Source organism: Mytilus californianus, unplaced genomic scaffold (genome assembly GCF_021869535.1).
Source record: "Mytilus californianus isolate M0D057914Y unplaced genomic scaffold, xbMytCali1.0.p SCAF_3, whole genome shotgun sequence".
Classification (NCBI taxonomy): Eukaryota; Metazoa; Mollusca; class Bivalvia; order Mytilida; family Mytilidae; genus Mytilus; species Mytilus californianus.
Window position 1 is genome coordinate 34421204 of NW_026262679.1, and position 21754 is coordinate 34442957.

The window sequence follows — 21754 nt, forward strand, 5'->3', positions numbered from 1 at the left end:
ATTATATGGAATCACACTAATAACGTTCGGTACAAATCATAATTATACTATTAATTACATACTCGAAACGTCCTTTTTTCAATAAGTGTCGTCTAGCGTGAAACAATTACAATTGACAAAATAGAGGATCATTTGCTTGCCATATCTTCCTATTTGATTATGACTGAAGATGTTTCCATGTGCTTAGCACGTGTTACATGATTAACCATCAGCATGTACGCTCAAGAATAAATATTTAAAAATCCAAATATAAAATGTTTGAGAGCACAAACACAAACATCACACAAATAGGAATGTATTCAGTTTCAAACAATTAAAATCAACCAGTAAATCACAGAAAACCATTCAGCAATGATATATCATTTGCCAAGCAACATTAAATTCATAATTCTCAATGGCACATTAACTAAAAACCGTTATAGCATACTCTTTATTACTTTAATAGCACAACCAACTTACGGAGTCGCGTAAATTTTAAAAGGAGTCAGACTAGGTGCGTCGACGTGGTAATCGTCTTATGCTTATGGATGCATCGTCAGCCATTCGAATAAATGACCAGTCAAAATGTAACAATTATGAATAAGACACAATCGATTAATTTACAAATCAGACAGCTATTATGTCGCTAATGAGTTGACACACACACACATCGTATCGGTCAACCAAATCGCAATGATGACCGTAAAAGAGGGACGAAAGATACCAGAGGGACAGTCAAACTCATAGATCGAAAACAAACTGACAACGCCATGGCCAAAAATAAAAAGACAAACAGACAAATAATAGTACAGATGACACAACATAGAAAACTAAAGACTAGGCAACACGAACCCCACCAAAAACTGGGGGTGATCTCAGGTGTTCCTGAAGGGTAGGCAGATCCTGCTCCACATGTGGCATCCGTCGTGTTGCTAATGTTATTACAAATCCGGTAAATAGTCTAATTCGGTAGGTCACATTCGTGAAAAGGGAAGGGTATTGTAGTTACGACATAAGAAACATATCCGATATCATCTGTGAAACGGTTATTCCATAACGGTCAACCAACTCGTGAGGGCATCCGTAAAATTTACGAAGGGGTGATTTCAACTTCACTATTTGGAACTCTTGGTTTAATAGCTTCCTTGTGAGCAGCAATCCTCTATCAAGGAAATCATGATAGGAAATACAAGCCCGGGAATATCGTATCAATTGGGAGATTTATACTCCGTATGCAGGCGCTGCTGGAATGTTGCTACATAGAAATGGAAAGTTCACAATTGAGAAGCTGAAATCATCTCTTTTGTCGTAAAGTTTTGTTTTCAACCGACCCGCATTGTCAATTTCTAAATGTTAGTCAAGATATGAGGCAGACTTAACTGTATCTGTAGTATCCTTTATCTCTAGTTCGTAAATGATTGTAGTGTAGAATTCAGTCGTGTCTCATAACTGCTTACACGGAAGCTATTAAACCATGGGTTGCAAGTGTCGAAGTTGAAGTCATTCCCTTGATAAGTTAACAAACGCCAATACGAAATGGTTCACCGCTATCGAATATTCGTTTTATAGATGACGACAGATATGTTTCAATTGTAGTTACTACAATCCTGTCCTCTTTTCCTCGAATGTGACATCCCAAATTAGACTTATCACCAAATTTAATGTATATTAGCAACACGACAAGGAGGATCTGCTTACCTTTTCGGAGCAGTCCAGGATCAACCGCGGTTTTTGTGGGTTTCGTGTTGCTCTGTCTTAAGTTTTCTATGTTATGTTTTGTAGTCTGCTGGTTGTCTTTTGTTCTTTTTTTTGCCATGGCGTTGTCAGTTTGTCTTCGACTTAAGAATTTTAATATCCCTTTGGTATCATCCGCCTTTCTTATTTAACACCATGCGACAAGGCTCAGGGTATACTACTGCTGAGAAATGGGAAGTAAACAATTGAAAAGATAAAATAATCAAAGGTCTACGATAGATTCTTTGTGTGACAGGACATCATCAATATATCTTAAAGATATCTTGAAATTAAAGAACTTGGCAAATTAGAAGAAATTATATAATAATGAAAATCGCTACTGGCTAACAACAGAACCAATTCGGTAAGGGCCCTATTTGGCCGCAATTTAAAACACATTATTTCATGATGAAATTGTTTCAAGTTGACGAATAACATGTAAGAAAGTGTAATAGAAATATTGTTGTCAAGCTTTTCTTATAAAGTGTTGACATTTATGCCTCAAATATGCTAAAAAATAGATATTTTGGTGAAAGTTGGACAAAATCGTCTTGATTTCCACCATTTTAGAACTAGGAAATAAAGAGCGCATTTTTCGAGAAACTCAACATACAAGACAGATAGGTAATTTTTTATAAGAAAGATATTTTTGTCCAGTCATAACAATAATAGAATTTGATCTATTTTCATTGAATGTCGTGGAAAATCACAATGTGTGCTAGTATTTGCGACTTCACGAAAACAATGCTAATATGTCAACTTCAACAAACATACTTATCTCTTCGTTATTTTAGCTATGATTTATTGTGACAATAGTTTGAAGTTTAAGCTAGAAATAAAGGCCATTTTGTGACCTTACCAAACCTACTCCTTTAAACGGATGAAAGCTAAAAAACAAACCTTAATGAATATTTTGTCAAAATTTTTATTAGATATACCTGGATGGTGCAGTTAAATTTTTCCAAAAAATAAACAAACATTTCCACTGTCATTTACTCTTGAAAATATTTTTGACCTCGTAATCCACAATGTGATTAAATCATCAAAATCGTGTTCAAATGGATTTTGATAAAGTGCATTCATAATGAAATGGTGCCAATAATCAACATTGAGTGCTTTAGTAAAGTTAAAGTTTTTTATTACGTAATTATACTGAAAATATAAAAGGTCAATGACCTCAGGTATTTGTTGTCGTGTATTCGACATAGGACGTATTTGACTGTTTGATCCTCCCAATAACGACATTATATGGTAAGGGGTGAATTTGGAACCCTCTCCAATCTGCTTTATTTTGTTATTAATGATAGACCTTGTAAACTTGAGAAAACAAGGATTTTTTATGTTCCAGTGAAAAGAGATTTGCCTAACAACGGATTTTTGATTACATAGTGAAATGGTCACGTCTTTCTTTAACTTTGCACATTTGCTCAATTGCAGGTCAGTTAAATTTCAGTTTTCTAAACTTACTTGTAAAAAAAACATTAATAAGCTGAAAATCATTAATTCCATTGTCTTTGACACAACCGATGATCAAATCTAACATTCTCACCCATTTTCAAAATAAGCACATAAACACAGAACTATACTTCGTTGAATTCCATACACATCTTATAACTGATTATATATATGATCTAGAAAACCCGATTTTGCTTTTTTCTGCAGGAAGTTATGGAAATTAACCCTTGAAGGTATGATAAAAGTTCAAGATTGCAAAATAAAGTTTGAAATCATATAAACTATTATTTATACTTAATTATTTTTTAGACTTTGCATTCTTCTTGAATTGGAAAAATTAAACACGTATCACTTATATGTGTATTGTGAGGGCTATTAAAATATATAACCCTCATTCATAGTTGCATTTAAAAGGATAATAAACTAATGGCACAGACGACACCAACCGTTGATGTCATTTTACTAAACACAGCAAGATTCTGGAGAACGATCTGATTTAAAGCTAGCGATTAGTAATTAAATGAAAAAGTAAGGCGTTTTCAGACGACTATTTAATGAATCTTATTGAGCTTATCCATTTATGTGAAGTATACGATTTATAACAGAGGCACTAGTTGTATATAAATAGTATATATATATATATATATATATATATATATATATATATAACTTTATACGGACTCACGCCATTGTGGATTTACTGATATGGTGTGTTGTATCATAACGAAATCATATCACAACACCATTATGAAGATAACTGTTTTGGTATCGTTCATAGGTCACCATATGAGTTAAATCATTTATATAAAAAAAAAGATATTCCATGTATTTTGGGAAAATATAGCAGGTTTAGTATTATGAGAAATTTGTGTGTACAAGTATTTCATGTAATTGTTGAAACACCGAATTTCTTCTATGAGACATCTAACACTACATTAATCGTTACCTCAGACAAGTAGGAGATAAATAAAAAGATAATAAAAGGTCAGAAGATACCAATGGAATGATAAAAAATCAAAACGGATAAACGGATAAACAGCACAATAATACGATTGCCAAAAGAACAAGAGGCTCACGAGAGCCTGATATCGTTCACTTGGCTGTAATTTCAGTTGCAGGCATTTGACTTATTTGTAGATCTGACTTTACTGAACAATTTTGTCATTTACACTTTCTCTCTTTCTTTAATAATATTAAACATAATACATATCCCAAAACTGTTAAATTTCCTAAAAATTAACTATTGCTGGACAGTAACCCAACAATAAGCTGTCTTACTGGTCTATGGATTACTTGACAGTTAGGTCTAAAACTGTTTAACACTTTAACCTAAGTATATCAGTTTTGCTCTTACTGCTTTAGTTTTTGAGATGTTTTAAGGGCAATAACTCCTCAAGGGGTCAACTGACTATTTTGATCATGTTGACTTATTTGTAGATCTTACTTAGATGAACATTTATTGCCATTTATACTTTCTCTCTATCTATTATAATATTACAGAAAATAACCAAAAAAAGTAAAATTTAATAAAAATAAACTATTTCCAACAGTGGGTTGTCGAACTCGTATGAAAATTTTAAAACAGATAATGACCCATTTATCACGTTAATTCTCTTTCACTTTTGATCTAACTACTTGAGATATAAGCCAAAACCTGCTTTTGTCTTTTGCTTATGTTCTATGTCTAGCCATGGCGGCCATGTTTGTTCGATTCGTCTGATAATTTCAAGGCCGATAGATCTTGACCAATTAAACAATTTTACCCCATGTCACATTTGCTCTAAAAGATTTAGTTTTTGAGATATAAGCCAAAAACTGCATTTGACCCTTATGTTCTATTTTTAGCCATGGCGGCCATGTTTGTTGATAGATACAAACTTTGGATACAATTTATAAACAAGATACCCTAAGGAACATTTAGTTAAAGTTTGAAGGTAATTGGCGCAGCAGTTTCAGAGGAGAAGATTTTTAAATGTTAGCAAACTTGATGAACAAATTGTGTAAATTTGTCTTTAAAGGACAATAACTTCTTAAGGGGTAAATTGACAATTATGGTCATATTAACTTTTTTGTAGATCTTACTTTGCTGAACATTATTGCTGCTTACAGTTTATATATATCTATAATAATATTCAAAATAATAACAAAAAACTGCAAAATTTTGTTAAAACTACCAATTCGGTGGCAGCAACCCAACAATGGGTTGTTCGATTCGTCTGAAAATTTCAGAGCTGATAGATCTTGACCAATTGAACAATTTTACCCATGTCAGATTTGCTCTAAAAGCTTTAGATTTTGAGATATATGCCAAAAACTGCATTGACCCCTATGTTCTATTTTTAGAAATGGCGGCCATGTTTGTCGATGGATCAAAACTTCGGATACAATTTATAAACTAGATACCCTAAGGAATATTTAGTCAAAGTTTGAATGTATTTGGCCCAGTAGTTTCAGAGGAGAAGATTTTTGAAATAGTTTACGACGACAGACGACGACTACAGACGACGACGACGACAGACGACGACGACAGACGACGGACGACGACGGACGCCAAGTGATGGCGTAAGCTCACATGGGGCCCTTCGGGCCTCGGTGAGCTAAAAATAAACGTTTCAAGGAGTCAATTGACTATTTTGATCATTTGACTTATTAATAGATCTTACTTAGCTGGACATTTTTGCTATTTACACTTTCTCTCTATCTATTACAATATTAAAGATAATAACCAAAAACAGTAAAATTTCATAAAAAATTAACTATTTCGGACAGTAACCCTACAATGGATGGTCCAATTGGTCTGAAAATTTCCTAGCAGATAGATCTTGACTTATTCATCACTTTAACTCCATGTCACTTTTGCTCTAACTGCTATAGTTTTTGAGATAAAAGCCAAAAACTGTATTTGACCCCTATGTTCTTTTTTTAGCCATGGCGGCCATGTCTGTTCATGGATCAAAACTTCGGATACAATTTATAAACCAGTTACCCTTAGAAACATTCAGTTAAAGTTATGAAGTATTAGGCCCAGTAGTTTCAGAGGAGAAGATTTTTAAATGTTAGCAAACATGATGAACAAATTGTGTAAAATTGTCCTTAAAGGGCAATAACTCCTTAAGGGGTCAATTTACAATTTTAGTCATATAAACACTTTTTTGTAGATCTTACTTTGCTGAACATATTTGCTGTTAAGAGTTTATCTGTATCTTCAATAATATTCAAGATAATAACCAAAAACTGCAAAATTTCCTTAAAATTAACAATTTAGTGGCAGCAACCCAACAATGGGTTGTTTGATTCGTCTGCAAAGGGCTTATAGATCTTGACCTATTGAACATATTTACCCCATGTCAGATTTGCTCTAAATGCTTTAGTTTTTGAGATATTAGCCAAAAACTGCAACTGACCCCTATGTTCTACTTTTAGCCATGGCGGCCATGTTTGTTAATGGATACAAGTAAGAAACTAGATACCCTTAGGAACATTCAGTTAAAGTTTGAAGGAATTCGGCCCAGTAGTTTCAGAGGAAAAGATTCTTGAAATAGTTTACGACGACGACGACAGACGACGGACGCCAAGTGATGGCATAAGCTCACATGGGGCCCTTCCGGCCCCGGTGAGCTAAAAACGTAGAAATCCTCAAAACGTAAAAGATTAAAGATTGTGGAAAACGAACTCTATCTAAAACCGGACTGGACTCAAGGGCGCTTGAAGGGTGAGCGACGTCTTCCTTAAAGTTTCGACGGGATACTTAACTTAAATTAAACTTTGGCTTAAAAGCTTCCTAATACACAGCAATAGTCTTGCATTGAATCGAAAATTCTTGAATACCAACTGATACACAAATTTAATAATACTTTTAGATATTTGGATGATATTTTGGCTCTCAATAATGACGACTTCAGTATGTATACTAAAGACATTTATCCTGTTGAACTTACTTTAAATAAAGCTAATACTAACAATGACCACTGCCCTTTCCTCGATCTTGATATCTATATCATTAACGGAAAGCTTAATACTAAAATATATGATAAAAGAGATGATTTTTCATTTCCTATCGTTAATTATCCATTTTTAGATGGTGACGTTCCCTTGTCACCATCTTACGGTGTTTATATATCTCAACTTGTACGATTCGCTCGTGTATGTAACAATGTTTTAGATTTTAACGAGAGAAATTTATGTATTACTGAAAAATTATTACACCAGGGTTTTAGATATCACAAACTAGTCAAAACATTTACTAAATTTTATCATCGGTATAAGGACATCATTCGTAAATATAGCTCAACATGCAGACTTCTTATACGTTCAGGTATTTCACATCCAATTTTTTATGGAAATATTCTTTATAAAGCACAAAAATGTCAGTATTCACCTCTGAAGCTAACAAAACCTTTAAATAGACTTATTAAGAAGGGATATAGTTACGATACTGTTGTCAGGTCATTAAAGATTGCATATTTTGGCGTTAATATTGATTCACTTATAGGGTCTTTGCATCGGCACTAAACACATTTATTTAAAAACCAGTTGTTGGCATGACACGGGTTATGTTCTTCTCATATATGTTATGATGGTATGATACTAAACCCCTAACGGGAAGGATTGTGCCTGATATTCATATGATGAAGACATAATCTTTCAATCAGTTTAATTGAAGTCTGGAGCTGGCATGTCAGTTAACTGCTAGTAGTCTGTTGTTATTTATGTATTATTGTCATTTTGTTAATTTTCTTTGGTTACATCTTCTGACATCAGACTCGGACTTCTCTTGAACTGAATTTTAATGTGCGTATTGTTATGCGTTTACTTTTCTACATTGGCTAGAGGTAAAGGGGGAGGGTTGAGATCTCAAAAACATGTTTAACCCCGCCGCATTTTTGCGCCTGTCCCAAGTCAGGAGCCTCTAGCCTTTGTTAGTCTTGTATTATTTTTAATTTTAGTTTCTTGTGTACAATTTGGAGTTTAGTATGGCGTTCATTATCACTGAACTAGTATATATATTTGTTTAGGGGCCAGCTGAAGGACGCCTCCGGGTGCGGGAATTTCTCGCTGCATTGAAGACCTGTTAGTGACCTTCTGCTGTTGTCTGTTCTATGGTCGGGTTGTTGTCTCTTTGACACATTCCCCATTTCCATTCTCAATTTTATGAGGTATATATATGTAATACTGTTGTTACGAGTTTGCCAGAATTTGGAAAACGTCTGTCTCAAATTGAAGGTGATACAGTTTAGATTGTATGTATTGCATAAGCATAACTACTTTTGCAAGCATTAACTTTTGTCCATCTAATTACAAATACATTTTGTATGCACTTTTGAAAATTGTATTCTTCAAAACTTGAAAACTCTTGAATTCTTTGACATGATGAATTGAAACTGTTATTATCTTTTTCTTTTTAATTTTATAATATATATAAATAATGGATCCATAAGCAGGTTCAACTTTATTGCTTGAATGTTGCTAAGCAATTAAAATTAAATATCATTACAGATATTTCCACATCACATCCTACAAAAAGGAAATGATATATGATATGAGTTATATATTTCTTGGAGTCAGTTGGTTGCTCATATTTAACTTTGATATTAAACTATGTGTGATATAGTATAGTCATGCATGTCAATAATCACGTGTTTATGACTTCATTTTAACATTTAAATTACGTTTATGCAATAAAGTGGCGGAACTATATCATCATTTTCGCCCTTTGTTTAATTTTATATTTGACAAAAGATTATCGGTTACACGCGATATTGAATACCATTGAATGAAGTCTAGATTTTAAACTGAAACATAAATATCACTTTAGTTTTTTTTATCATATCCTTAAATATTCAACGCTGTTGTACACAAGCATTTCAATCGATTCAAAATCCCTATATAGAAGAAGCTTACAGTAATTATACAGGATAAAATGCAGTTTGTATTGTAGAAATAATGTGTAAATATGACCAAGTTGTATCATTTCAATTGAAACTGAATGCAATTATCATTTATTGCTGAACCGTTCAGTCACAAGACGCCATGACATGTTTTCAGTAGCACTGGTCTCTCTAGATTTATTGCATTTCGATTTCAAAATTACTAAGTTCTAATTTTACACCAGCATCAGTGTTTGTCATAATGCTAAATTGTACATGGTTTGTAAAATTAAAACATGCTTCCAAAATCTTGTATTTTGAGTCACAACTATTTCGACTGAAATCGACAGTACGTAAATTTTACGGATACCATCACGATAAAATATGTCAGTGTCTCAACTCACAAGCGACACGTTTTTTCTTAGTTTTTGACCTTTAAATACATGTACCTGAATAGTCGTCTAATCGGTAATTCACGATTGTGATATTTTGGCAGAGTGTGGATTCGAATTGCAGGTAGTCCAGGCATAGCAGGAGACGCTTACCAGTTAGTTGTTATCAGTCAGTCCTTTTCTATGTATTTTGGCGTTTGTTTTTGTTGCAGTTCAGTGTTTCTGTTGTTCCGTTGTTTTCCTCTTATAGTTGATGTGTTTCCCTAGGTTTTAGTTTGTTACCCGGATTTTTTTTTTTGATTTTTTTTTTTTGCTTAATCGAATTATGACTATTGAACACCGGTATACATTATGTACTACTGTTGTTTTTATTTACCCTGTCGACGCACCCTGTCTCGCTTTCTATGGATTTCATGCAAGACCTTCGGTTTTTGTTCGTTCTTCCTAATCGATTTATCAGATTTGTACATCGATAAATAACTATTGCATTAGTTCAATATGCATGCACTTTAAAAAGAAATTAACTGCAATACTTTGGGGATAGCAGCTGTTATAGGAAAATTAATATCAATATTTATGTCATAATCTTTAACAGTTAATTCCCCTGTTGGTTAATAATTTTAAACAAGTGTTTGATTTTGGTGATATAGTGATATTACTGAATCTTGGTAGTACTGAATACAATTTTCATGCATGTATGCCAATACCATGCATATAATATTTATTATTCAAATTCAACCAAGCAATTGGGCACAACATAACAGAATCAGGTTGTTGATCAAATCTTTGACTGAATATTGCATATCTACGCTCAAAGATGATGTATCTAGTACATATTAAGACGGACAAGCAATAACAAATACAATATAGGAAGATGTGGTATGAGTGCCAATGAGACAACTCTCCAAATCTATTAATTGTATGAACTTTTGTGCGAAGTAACGTGTATTGTCTAAAGGTATTTCTTCCGTTGCAAGTTTTCTCAACGATGTGTAGGAAATTAAAAAAAAATACATGTATTTAATGCCTTACAATGCTGAATCCTAGTTGCGTACATTAAGTTACGAATGATTATAAAACTAAAGAGATGATTGGTGTTTGGTAATTGAATTATTTAACATATTGTTCGGTACAACTATATCTACCATTGCATTTTGTCAGCTTTGTTATGTTCCATTATATCATGCTCCCCTTCTATGATACTCCGAACACGTAACGCCTGTACTACATATTGCTTCTATTAAAACCATCATTGCATACTAAATATGTTACAATACATGCCATAATATGTATATGATGTACAATATGGCATGTTTTTTTTTCAATATCTATTGAATACCTATGTATTGTTCTTAAATGGATTGGATTTACAACCTGTATCTCCCTACATTTTTTATTTTATTATATTTGAAATTCAGGACTAAATTAGATTTCCACTTATCCCCATTTCAATTTTATCATGGGAAAACAATAAAATGTTAACTTCATTAATTACCCAACATTAAGTAAAACAAAACAGTCATATAAAATGCATTCACCAAGTGCAAATGTCTTTTAACATTTCAACATATAAGAGTTGAGTAAACGGCATTTCAGGGCATACGATACAGTTTTGATCCCATAATGAAAATTTGATGAAAATTTGCAAATAGGTTATTTTTTACCTGATTAAATCAAATATGCAATAAAAAATATACCTTCATGTGCTACTTTTTGAGTAAAATGAGTTCGAAATTTCAGATATTTGCTCAAAATTCGGATTTGTGGACGTATTTTTCCTTCCGACAGAAGTGCATAACTTTTTTGTTTTAAAAGATAAACACGAGCTGTTTTTTGTTAAATTATTTGTCTGTTTTATATAAGTATCCTATAAATTTAAGAAATCTTTTGTTTAGAAATAACTCAAATTTATCAAATGTTCATGAATGTAGAAAAAAACGTCATTTTTTGCTGTATATTTATCAAATTTAAAAAAAATTGCATTATTGACTTTTTCATGAAAATTGATACAAATAATCTTTATACGTAATCAAACCGAATGTCATTTTAAAAAAGAGGGGTCCATGAACTCGTTTTCAAGTTACATCAGTTTGAATGATAAAAATCAGTCGAAAAAATCATCTTTTCCCGATATGTCACAGTTTGACGTCGCCAAAATAACATTTTACGTTAGCAACATCATTACCTCCCCTGTAACTGTATCTTATGACCTTAACAATTATAATTACTCGTTCGATCCAAAATTGAAAACATATTGAGTTTTCACATATGCGGTAATTTATTGTTATTCAGTCGGAAATTGGTAGAATGCCATTTTAAGGTCGATAGGATAACAATTTTAACGACTTGCACTAAACCAAATACGAAAAAAGTTATTCAATGCAACCACATATCCTGATTTTTATATTTCCTGAGTTTTATTTCACAAGATCACTAAAACTACACAAATATAAGGAATCACACTACAAGTGCTCGGTCCATTTCATAATATATCTAACTACATATTGGCAACGTTCTGTTTATTTACCTGGTGTCGCCTAGCGTGATAAAAGGACACTTGCAAATGACTAAATAGAGGCTCATATCCTACATGTATATGAAAATCGTAGGATAAGGTTTCCGTGTGCGGAAGACGTGTTTCCGGATTTACCTTCATCATGTACGCTCGGAAATAAATGTTTGAAAAGCCAAAATATAAAATGTTTGCGAGCATGAAAACAAAGACTCATAAATAGAAATGTATTGAGTTTCAAAAAACTGAACCTGTCAATCACAGAAAATCCTTCAGCAATGATACCTCAATTTTCGAAAAAAACACTAAATTAAAAATACTCGATGGCACCTAACGAGAAACTGTTACAGCCTATTTGACTTTAATTGCGCAAACAAATGAGTGAATCGCACGAACTACAAACGGAGGGAAACCGGGTGCGTCGACAGGGTAGGTGTCTTCTGCTATGTATGCAACGCCATATTTGTTAACTAACGGTGGATTGTATAATACAAATTACAGCAATATTGGAACATTATGGCTACAAAATTTTGTCCGCATCAATTTAAAGTGCCTACATGTCCTCTTTATATTCAAAATATTGATTTGTCACCAAAATTAAGTGGTTTTCATATCTTTGGCTGGTTTATTTATAACAAAACTATTTGACCAATACTGACCAGATTTGCATTTTATTAGGAAAATCATAAAGCCGTATCATAGATCAGTATATTTGAATAGATTTTAAAACACAAATGATGGCACTATTGGTAAACAATAACTACAAAATATTGTCTGCATCAATTTAGAGTGCCAGTTGTTTCTCTTAGCATTCAAAATATTGAACCGTTGCTAAAATCAGTAGTTTTCATATTTCATGATGGTGTATAAAACAAAATTATTTCTTCCAACACTGACCATATTTGTACTGTATAATGAAAAGTATGAAGCGGTATCATTTAGGAATAGTATACTGACTGACACTATTCATGATATTTGCACTTTATTATAAAAATTATACAGCCGCATCACAAATTAGTAAGTTTGTTAACTCAGGATGGATTGAATGAAACAAATGACAGCAATATTGGTACATGTTCACAATGACTACAAAATTTGTTTCCACATCAGATTAGAGTGCCAACATTTCTACTTACTATTCGTAATATTGAACCGTCACTGAAGTCAGTAGTTTTCATATTTCAGGATGTTGTATATAACAAAACTATATGACCGCATCATCCAACTCTGACCATATTTCAACTTTTTAATAAAACGTATGAGGCGGTATCATCTGGGAATAGTATACTGACTGACTGTCAGTATATTATGTCAGTTGATTGATTGATTGATTGATGGTTGCTTGCTAAACGTCCAGGGGCAAATATTTCAAAATTGTTCAGAACGAGTTTGTTATGTGGGACGTCCAAGATATGATTTATAACCGGTAAAGATGAATCTGCCAAAAATGACGAGATGGTTCACAATTTTCAACATCTTATAAATCCGGAGACTTTACAAAAGAGGGACGAAAGATACCAGAGGGACAGTCAAACTCACAGATCCAAAACAAACTGACAACGCCATGGCCAAAAAAATTTAAAAAGACAACTTTCCTTTGAACATTCCGTCTGAAATAGAATTGTAAATACAAGGCAAACAAAGTGAATTACGAGGAAAAATCCAGGTTATGCATAGAATTATATTTTAAAGGATACTTCTTCTTCGTATGTCTTTCCAATCAGGAACATCCAAGTAAAAATCTTTTTTTTTAATTGTACTTAAAGGTTTCAGTAACTTTATACGAATAGTTTAAAATGTAAAATGGTTGAATGTTCCAACCCCAAGGTACAAGACAAAGTGTCATTAAATATATATATATATATATAAATAAGTCTAAATTGAAAACAACGTTCAAACATATGATGCGTTGGATAAAAAACGCAATTTTTATACGTGTGCATGCAAAACAAATTTCTTGGTAGAGGGGTCTAAATACAGCACAAACAACATTTTCCAAAAGACCAAAAAAGTGAAAAAGTATATTTAAACAAAACGCATTTGACTAACAGGTCGAACAACGGATGTTCTTAAACCCTGCTGACTGCCATTGGCGATTGCTAAATAAACGGATCACAAGATGTAACAAAATGGATCCTTATTATTAATTTAATACCAAACAGAAAAAAATAAACTTACAAGAGATGGTATACCGCAAACATGAGATGCAAAAATTTGTACACCATATCCGGATTTCGACAATTAATGTCTCTTCAGTGATGTTAGGAATCGAAACGGTATTTGGAAGGCCATATAATTTACCTCAATTTAGGATAGACTCTTGAATTTTGAAGAGTCGAAATAGGATGAACGGATCATATAAACCGAAGGAAAATATAATACTAAGCCCAAACGAAAAAATATGAATAAGTCTAAAGTGAAAACAACGTTCAAACATATGATGCGTTGGATAAAAACCGCAATTTTTATACGTGTGCATGCAAAACAAATTTCTTGGTAGAGGAGGTCTAAATACAACACACACATATATAAAATACTATCGTGCAAAGCAAATAGATATAAGAAAATGTGGTATGAGTGCCAATGAGACAACTCTCTATCCAAGTCACAATTTGTAAAAGTAAACCATTATAGGTCGAAGTACGGCCTTCAACACGAAGCCTCGACTCACAAGCAAGCTATATATTTACATCCGTTTCCTTTAGTTATACTACAGGTATGCTAAATATTTATAAACTAATCACACTGTCTAAAAATAGTAAATGTTCAAAGCTAGCAAGATTCATCTCCAGTTCGGATTAGTACAGACTTGAGTTAAAAGTTAGTTTTACCTGCAAATCACATAAAATATACTAATGTTTAAAAGGCATAGTTTGACTTCCTCACGTATACGTATATTTAGATAAGGATAAGTTCCTTTATTAAACAGTTTGTTTAAAAATAGAATCTCTAAATTATAACAGTGTTTGCTTGTGATCATGTGTATGGTATCTTATTCTTCCAGCCCACATTGAAGGGATTGTTGCAGTTACTTTATTATTACTGAATTGTGCTATGCTGGTTTGCAGTACTGTAGGCATGTTTCTGTTGCTATACGACAGTGATTGATAGATCTTTTCACCTCATTGACTGATGACCCAATAGATTGCCAAATTAGACATTGTTAGATGCGGGTTTCCAATTTCGACGTGCTCAAAACAGAGGTATTTTAAGGTTGATTTGTCAGTTGATTGATTTTTATAAATTGTTTACCAGTAGTTAATAATTGCTGTTTTATATTGATGTTTCCACTGTGATTTGTTCAGTTGATTATTAAGTAAAAATTCTAGATATTGTAGGTCATAAAGTTCTAAACTTTTGGATACTATGTAGAAACTTCCTGTGTTGTTGATGTTGATAGAGATCTGGCGTTGATTAAGTTGTAGTATACTTTCATTTTCATTGTTAAGGAGACTATACAGGAAGCTCAGTTGATGTTTGTGTAGATCTGCTTTTATGGGTAGTGCACCTATTAGTAGATAGACGGTACAGAGCGCTGTTCTTTGAGACAGTGATTGGAATTTTCATAGGCAGTTTATGTGAATCTTTGTAAGGCGGTCAATATCTATTTGTTTTAATGGAAGTCCAAAAAGAGGTTTAGGTATTACATAGCTCCGATATATTTAGTAAGAGGTTATGGAATTTAAACCATTTGATCCATGATGTTCACTGTTAATTAATGCGTAGAGTGTTCAGCGAGCTAGAGGCAGTCTATCCTCACCATTTATTTCAGTTTTTTTTAATTTCAGCTCTTATTATTCTTAAATATTTAGCTTTGTTGGTTGGTGTTATACAAGTAGTGCCGAGATTCCACTATAGGTTTTTCCTACCAACTTTGCCATGGTGAGGATGACAGCATTTGTTTTTGTTGGATGATTTGTGTCTCTGTCCTGTTTTACATTTCGTAGAACAGTGGTTAGCATAACTTGTAGTTCTTTCTGCATCATCAACCAGCAGTGCTTTATCATCTGTACATGTGGGTGTGCCAGTTTAAATATTGCCAATTTTCATTTCGATTTGTGTGATACAGTAAGTTTTCACTACATGTGCGACATATTAAATCATTTTTTTTTCATTGTCGACAAATTTTTGTCTGAAATTCTAGCCCATTTAAAGTGTAACCAAAGCTGTATTCACTACATTCTATAGTATCATTAAACGTTTATTGTGAATTTTCTTTGTTTGCCTTTGGACCATCTCTCTTTTTATTATATACTTGATACATCTTGTCAACACTGACCCCCTTATTGTCCACAGCGTTATGCTCTTTAATTGAAAAAGTATCTCTATGGTTTGTGAGAACTGATAGTAAAAGTTTATTGTGAGTTCATAAGCAGCAGTTCTTAGTAAGATAACTTAATTTTTAAAACTCTGCCATTAGATGTTGTCTGTTGCAGCCATCACTCTTTTTTGTAAAGCTTTTCCTTAATTGGGATTGTACTGTTTTTGAAGTGGTGCTGTAGATGAGATTGCATTGGAGAGAGGGTCATGCATGTGCTGGATGTTGTTAGCAGAAGAATGGCGTCTAGTAAGCATGATTGATATGTATTGATTGCAACTCTAGTATAGCGTAGAAAACCCACACAGACTAGGTCCTAATATTGTGTATTATTTCAGTAGATATCAGAGTTGTCTTTATATCTTTTTTCTTGATGCTACTGTCAACTAGTATAGCGTAGAAAACCAACACTGACTTGGTTCGACAGTGCACCGAAGCTGTCATTATTGTGAATTATTAAGAATGACATCGGAGTTGTTTTTATTTTGTTTTCCTAAGGTGCTTCTGCCAACCTAGCGTAGCGTAGACAAACCCACACTGACTTGGTTCTATAGAGCACCTGAGCTGTTAATGTGGTGAACTATTTAGGATATCTGAGTTGGCTTTGGTTTGTTTGTTTGTTTGGTTTTTTTTGCTTATTACCAGCAGTCAGTTTTCATTTGTTTCAGTATCTTATGAAGCAAGACTTGTGTTGGGTGTATATCGTCCAGGTAAAGGTAAAAGTTAAAAAAATGCCCTAGCTGCAGGGCTTCGTTGGTTGTTTTCCACGTCTGTAATGTGATCGACGATATAAGTCACATGACAATTGACATGAATGTGAATTTATAGTTGAATTGTATAACGGATACAAAAATTGAGTTTATATAAATGGTCTTGGAGTTTTAAGTCCTGGTTTTTTGAATTTTTTGGGTCCAGATGGTCTCGTGATTTGTTGAAGGTCTCAATTGAGAAAACTGGAATTTCTAGAAATGTTAGTTTACATCAGGATACTTCTGAATTAATGTTGAGAATTCTTGAATGTAGTGTGTAATGTTTAAGACAGTTTGTTATCTTCTTAACTTATTGAGATATATTTCCCTTCTTTTGTTGTAATATTTACAGGTTTATATCTGCAATGAGTTGGTGGTTGTTTATTCTCGAACATACATAATATCGATGTCAGCAAACAGCAATGATTTGAATATCTAAAATCACATATAAAGTTTTTTAAAATGTTTAAAAGGCAGCCATAAATTCAGTGTAATTTGGGTCATGTACATGGGGGCAAGGAAAACGAAAATGTCTAGCGCGGGTTATTTTTTTATGTCCAAAAATAAGGTTCTAAACTTGGTCACGCTTGAATGAAATCGTTTATGTGTCACTCAATAAACATAAATGAATGTATCTGTACAATAATGGTGATGTAAAAACTATATGAACTTTAAAATTTAAAAGATTCTTGGTGCTGTGAAAAAAGTGCGTCTTCTCTCGTGAAAGTCTCGTTTACACATTTATAAAAAATGGGGACCTAAGAAGCGTAAACAATGTTTTTATATCAATCATATAAAAATATTTTACGAAGGAGTTGGGATAACCTTTTCATCCGCCTTCAAATAAAAAAAATACAAAACTTTCCTTTTTTTTTATGATACCTAGATATAAGAAGATGTGGTATGAGTGCAAATGAGACAGCGCTCCATCCAGGTAACAATTTGTAAAAGTAAACCATTATAGGTCAAAGTACGGTCTTCAACACTGAGCCTTGGCTCACAGCGAACAGCAAGCTATAAAGGGCCCCAGAAATGACTAGTGTAAAACCATTCAAACGGGAAAACCAACGGTCTAATCTATATAAAAAACGAGAAACGAGAAACACTTATGAACCACATCAACAAACGACAACTACTGAACATCAGATTCCTAGAACTGCATGTGTATATCTGTCGATCAACAAGTAAGAGACTTTATAGAAATTATGTTATGTATACAACAATATAAATTAGAAAAAAGAAATTTTTAATGTGTATATATGTATAAAGAGTCAAGAAATGTTTAATGTGTATATATGTGGAAAGAGTCACTAACGTGTATAGTAATTTGCTGTACTGGGCAAAAGAACAATACGATTATTGTTTGTATAATAAAAGCTCAGGTCTGATATAAAAAGTCTTAAACATGGCAATCTGCCATAAGCAGACATGTACCAGGAGCTGACCAATTCCCAGGAATGATCAAAAGAAGACCTGTCCTCCGGTCTGGTCAATACCAAACCTGTCCACAGGTCTGGTCTGGTGCAGTCTTATCAATAGGCTTGCAGAAGTCCTAAAAAAGCAGACTACCACCGATGAAGTTAACTTGCTTATCTGCAGGATTAGATTGCAAATATGTCAACCTTACTTAAATTGTCAATTAACTCTAAATAGAGTTATTCTCCTTCAATGGTGATTTTTATTTTAAAATGTCATTGTTGAAGATTCAGGTGAGCGATACAGGCTCTTCATAGCCTCTTGTTTTCTTTGGGATCGTTCTGTAAAATTCTGCTTCATATGAGTACAAAAACAATTCAGCCAGTACCCATTTTAATACTGACAGTTGTAAGAATAGGACACCATCGGTACATTTACAGATAACTGTTCTGGTATTTTAAGACTTTCTAAATTCTTTAGAATATTCAATGTTAAACTATTGGCAGTCTATCGGCTGATTGGAACCGAAAAAATAACAATTAGCAAAAATTAAACACTTTATAAGATGGATATTTCTGTGATCTTTTTTTGTGTCAGTTGCCTGATTGAACAAAAACATTTCCACAAGACATAAAGACATAAGACATTTTATTTCACTTAAGCCCCCAATTGGGGTATGCTAGTACAAAATTTTAACAAACAATAACAGGGTGACATATTTACATTAGAACAACATGGTAAACAAAGGTGCAATAATAGTATAGATAATGAATACTGATATGTGACAGGTAGTACAAATTATAGTAACATGATTAAGCACATGTATTAAAAGGTTTTGATAACACTTTTGCAAAATTTTGCTATTCCAGTAAGTGTAAATAGACCTGACGTATTCATCAGCTCTTTAAATTTTAAAACATGTGGGTTATTGCATATATTTAAATATACTTACAACCCAAATATGCCAAAAATAGAAATTTTGTGGAAAGTTCGTCTGGATTTCAACAACATTTAGGCCATAGAAATAAAGATCGCATGCTTTGATGAAATAAATATTCAAGTCCGAGGTAAGTTGTTTTAAGAAATTCCAAAAAATCAATAGAAATTGACCTGTCTTCACTGCATTTCGCGGAAAATCAAAATGTGTGCTAGTTGCGACGTCATGAAAAGAACACTAACACGTTAATTTTCAACAAACAGATATATCTGGATGTTTTTCAGTTTTATTGAGATTATAAATAAATGTAGAATGTTAGCTAAAAATAGGGTCATATTGGGGCCTAATCAAACCTACTCATTCTACTTTGGATAAAACATTATAGACAATCTTAATAAAGAATTTGTCAAAATTTTATGTAAAATTTGGCATGATGGTACAGATAAGTTTTCCCAAAAGTAAACGAAATTTTTCACTGTCATTAAACTTTGAAAATAGTGTTGACTTCGTAATATTCAATCTGATTATAGCATCAAAATCGTGATAAAATGTTTTAAATGGAACTATGACAAAGTGCATTCATACAGAAACGATGTCAATAATGAAGACTGAGTGCTTTAGTAATCTGTTTATGGCATGATACGTTTAACTTTCAAATTTTGTAATTCAACTGAAACTAAAAGGGCAATAATCCCAGGTATTGTTTGGCTGTAATATCACGTTTGATGTTGATTTTCAAAAAATTTCATGCCTTGAGATTTTAAGATATTCGGTCTCAAACGTACATATGTATGTTACGTATATATTCATCTGCTGTTGTTGACTTTTCATATTGCTTTTAAAACTTTCTTTAAAATCAATATAAAGTTTTATTTACAATATATTATTAAGTATCAGTACTAGTTTATGTCGTAATCACCCTCATCCTACCATTAACAAAATAATGGAAAATGATCACGCTCTTAAAGTGCATGACATTATTTTGATAGATGTGACCAAAATTAATGTCTGATTGACTTTCATTTTTAAAACTATCATTAAGTACTGTTTTTACGCTTATTGATTTGATTATCTCTATTTTGGTTCCCATTTTTCTGGACAACCCTAGTAAATGTCAAGTATTGCAGACATGTCAACGATTACTGACAGACGTTAATTAAGTAGTGAGTTGGCTGGTAATTGGGTAATGCATTATCATTTTTGTCTATAGGGATTCATTGAGCGCATATATAGCAATTTATAACAATGTTTCAATTTTATTTACAGTAACTTATATCTTTTTTGAAATGATACAAGTTTACGGCCATCTGATTTGCAGTTATTCATTGAGGATTAACATCCCTTGATATTAATGATGACGTGATAGATTCCCCAGCGTTTCTTTTTTGTAAATTTTATGTTCAATTTATTAAATGATTATTGTAGGGTTTTGTCCGATACCAACGAGCACATCGTTTCCCACCTTACATAATTTGAGCTCTTGTTCACTTTAATAACTTTTGAAAATTTTCAGATGACAATATTTGGTTACTTCGTGACAATAAACTGTTATTTCATTGACATTTACTTCATATGGAGATTTTATATGATGTAAAGTATTGCTTCTAGTTATGTTTCAACATTTAAATGATTGATAAGTCATGTAAATTAAGATTAAGTGACAATATTCCAATTGAACTTACAAACGCATAATCAATAAACACAAGGTAAAGATCCCTCCTCCCTCCCCCCATTATTTGCATATACAATGCCGAGCAGTGGAAGTAAATCTTATTAATAAAATGTTCAATATATTATGTTTAATATTTTAAAATATGAGCAACACGACGGGTGCCAAGTATGGAGCAGGATCTGCTTACCCTTTCGGAGCAACTGAGATCACCCCCGGTTTTTGGTGAGGTTCGTGTTGCTCGGTCTTTAGTTATGTATGTTATGTTTTGTGCGTTGTCAGTTTATTTTTCGACTTATGAGTTTGAATGTCCCTTTAATATCTTTCGCTTCTTTTTTTTTAACCAAAAACAGAATTCCTGCATATTGAAATTCAAGATTACCAAGTTAATTAATATATATTATAATCAAAGTCATACTTACATGTATATACATGTACACTATTAAAGAATAATAAATTTACTTTCAAGGTATATGATATCGTATTTAGAGCGTTACAATACGTGTTTTCTTCATTGGGTGTTCATGTACCAAATGCTTGTTATGCGGTATGGGTTTTGCTCATTGCTGAAGGCCATACGGTGACCTATTTACTTCTACGCCATTTCCTCTCTGGTGAAGAGTAGTCTCATTTGCATTCAAACCATATCTTTTTATATCCAGGCCAAAGGTGTGGGTAGCTTAATGAAACCCTGAAGAGCACCAACATAATAAGGGCCTAAACAAG